The sequence below is a fragment of the Octodon degus genome, unplaced genomic scaffold, assembly GCF_000260255.1.
Source record: "Octodon degus isolate 3935 unplaced genomic scaffold, OctDeg1.0 scaffold00016, whole genome shotgun sequence".
Taxonomy (NCBI): domain Eukaryota; kingdom Metazoa; phylum Chordata; class Mammalia; order Rodentia; family Octodontidae; genus Octodon; species Octodon degus.
The window spans coordinates 4553393-4557156 of NW_004524592.1; the positions used below are offsets into that span (position 1 = coordinate 4553393).

General features: G+C 34.8%; 1 protein-coding gene across 4 annotated transcripts in view; it reads left to right on the forward strand.

Annotated features, from left to right (window-relative positions):
* The window catches only part of Erbb4 (erb-b2 receptor tyrosine kinase 4), a 1229537-nt gene that overhangs the window by 544284 nt on the left and 681489 nt on the right, over positions 1–3764 (forward strand). The gene's annotated exons all lie outside the window — the stretch shown is intronic.

The window sequence follows — 3764 nt, forward strand, 5'->3', positions numbered from 1 at the left end:
AACATGTGAGGCATCTACTATTTGGTACACCTAAAACTTTGTAAGGAAAGCAATCCTTTGTTTTATCTTCCACTTCTCTTTTACTTACAGTTGCAAACAAGAGAACAGATTGAGGTTCTAAGTAGTTCAGAGATCTGCCCCCAAAACACACACACACACACACACACACACACACACACACACACACACACAATTTGGTAAGTTGAATATACTTGATTGTATAGCGTGGCCTTGCATTAAAATATGACTTCAATACTGTTCGGTTAAAGGTGAGTTTGGGGGCTAGGATGAAGGCTCAGCAGCATATTGCTTGCCTGGCAAGTTCAAGGTCCTGAATTCGATTCCCTGTACAAAGAAAGAAAACAATGAGTTTTGGCTCATCGCTTAGCCAAGAGATCTTTTGGAAGATGTTCCTTAGTTGTCTTCTTCATTTAGTTTTTCTTTCGGGGAGTACACTTGATCTAAATTGAGATGCTCTCGGTAGGCTGATATAGCAAGGCTTGTAGTACAATTAAAGCAGTAGATTTAAGTGTGCAGCAGAATAATTTTACTTCCAGGATCCAAGAAAACAATCTGAGAGGTGCAAGTGAACTCAAGTGAGCTCACATGTGGCATAGCGGGTGCACAAGTGCCCGGCATCCCCAAGCGTGCTCTTGGTGCTCAGCAGGTTTTAGAATAATTTCTCTTTGCACAGGTTTTTCCTTTGCTCTTTTAACACCCTCCATAAAGGCAAACACGTGCCAAATGCAGTAAATTTGAATCATTTTAAATTTCATTGTTGGACTGATACATACTTTAAAGTGTGTTTTGATAAAATCAAGTTAGTTTTCTGTAAGTTCAGTGCGTCTCTTAGCACCTTTCTAGTAGCTTCTTGCACTTGATATATTATTAGAAACCGGTAACTTGAAGCTCCTAAATGTTCAGGCTGACATAAGCACCCTTCCTCATTCCCCTCGCTGGGTCCTATTTATTCTTTCAAAATTCACCATCTGCTAGTATGGCTAGAAGCTACTATTACCACTGTTTTCTCTTAAGCTCTCTTTTCTGACAAGGATATTTGCCATTGTTTAATATAGATCTATTATGGCTTGCATTAAAGTACTTGTTTACTTGAAAGACTTATTCAAAGAACATATCAATAGCTTCTTCATAGATGGAACTGCACAAAGAATATTAATATGTTTAATATCACACATCAAAAGAGAAATCATGTGAACTTGGAACCTTAATTACCCTGGAACCAAGATCTTTGGTTAATGCTACATTTTAATAGGTCTACACATTTTGCTATTCATATTACACTGAACTCCATCTAAAATCTTATTCTTTAGAATGCCAATATTAGGATTGGCCTTAGTCCAGTATCCCTGGGAAATTTTTCTGAGTTTGACTCATTTCCCTTTTTATGTGGCTAAATGTCACTTGACTAGTCTACAGTTTTAAAGGCCAATTCATGAAGAGAATAAGAGGTATAGGTGTTACTGGACTGTCAGTAAAAGAAAAAGTGACTTTGGATATAGAAATAGAACCTTTTTGATCTAGTTCCCTTTGAATGTCAAAATGACTTATAAGAAGTTTGGCGAGAGATTCTAAGAAGTATGAAGATCTAAGGAACAATGCGAGCTTCTTTATGTCTTAGAAGTTGTGTGTGAAGATGATTAAATAGAGGATTGCCTTTGTGTTCATTGATTGCTGTAGTTGACTTTCCAAGGATCTAACAAATAAGGGAAACATTACCGAAAATTATACTAAATGTAAGCTTAACAAATCCCTATTTTGTATTTGGTGTAGTGTGAATGAGTTTATTTTGCAGAATCACAGTCTGCTCAGATATGAGAGCAGGTAGAGTAAGAAGGAGAAAATACATATAGGAGAAAAGCGACACACATGACTGCAGCTGCTTTAGATTGAATCATTCTACACTCATTTCATCAGCGGTAAAGCAACATGATTGTGAAAAAGAATGAGGGCCGGCCAAATAGCTCAGTGGATGAAAACACCTGCAATCAGGTGCACGGGGCATGGGTTCAAACCTCCTGGCTGCCGTGCAGGCCCCGCCCCCAGAGTATGCTGAGACAGCAATTGAGACTGGGCGTGGTGGCTCACATCTGTAATCCCAGATCTTGGAAGACTGTAAATAGGCAAATCACTAGGGTCCACTCTCGTAGTGAGACCCTGAACATCCTGTAGACCCTTCCCTAAAATACAGAAAGAAAAAAAAGAGAGAGAGAATAAAGCATTCTGAATCCATATATGCTAGAAATAGATAGGAGCTGGTTTATACCCAAGATATCCTGGGTTTAGAGTGTGTGTGAGCAACAAAGAAAGAGGAGAAGGGAAGAGAGAAAGGAAAAGTATCTAATTAGAGTTTGGGAAACAAGATATGTGAAAGATAATCATATATAAAGAAAATAAATTGTTTACTTTGAATTAACTTCCAGTAATTATAATCGATGTGTTATCTTTTTGTTAAAAAAAAAAGCTACTATTTTGTTTGCCTGGCTTTATAATATGTTTTGTCTTTTGCCCTAACATTCACCATAGAGAAATGTTCATTTTTCAAATATTTCAGAAATGATAATTTCCTTCCTAATGTAGGAATTACCATGGTTCAAAGTCATTGATGGAGAACTTGACTTATATGAATCTTCTTGTCAGAGTACTAAAGCATTTCTATCTTCTATTCAAAACATATTAAATGAAAATAAATTGTACACTAATATCAATTTGGGCGTTGCATAATGAATGTTGAAATCTGCATATGTTTAAGTCTAAGTATATTTAATAAATAATGGAGGATGGAAGTATACTTGCATTAATCTTATTGATACTCTACAGACTTTTATAGACAGAGTGTCCATTAGCTTTTGAAGTTAACTTGTATGAAAGTTTTTATGATCTTGCTCTTTAACAAATTGTTCTCTGTACTTGAACAATTTGCTACTAATCATCGAAGATTCTTGGCAGTGCATCTTAAAGAGATAATGGTCTGGAAATATTGTCTCACAGTTGAGTGTGAAAGGAAAAAAAAAACACTTAGTACTTAGGCCACGAGATGATGTGTCATAGAATTTCAAAACTGGAACATCATGAGCACTCAAATTTCAAAAATAACTACAATGAATGAACTTCAAAATTGGATTATAATTTTATTTTATTTTGAAGAGTAAAGACAAGCAAGAACAAAGATCAGGAACAAAGACAGAAAAAGTATAACATACAACAATACATATGTTATAGATTTTCAAAACAGGAATAGCTGATCAACAATTGTTGATATATATTATCTATTTTTATCATCAAATCTGTTGCTCAGATTAACAATATAGTTTTGAAAGATTGGACATACAATTGAATGTAACTTTTCACTTTCAAGAAGTCTTAAATTTTTGTTCTTTTTTATTTCAAAATTTTAGTAATAAAACAGTTTTAAAATCTACAATTAACTAAGGGCTGTGATATAAATATAAAATATCAGTTCATCAGTGACCAGAAAACTTGACTGGTTGGATTTGTGTCAGGGTTTGAAATCTTGGCATTAGACACATTTTACATAACTTTTACTTTTCTGTCACCTAGGCAGGTATTCAGTGACAGAGGTCTTCTAGTGACGTATCTTAAGCACTACACTATATGTATTTTTTTTTAAATCTGTTAACATAAAAAGTTCTCAAACTTCTGTTTTTATGCAGTCCAACTCATCGCCCCAAATCAAATTGAACTTTCTAACATATATACAAAATAAATATTCAGAAAAAATGTTG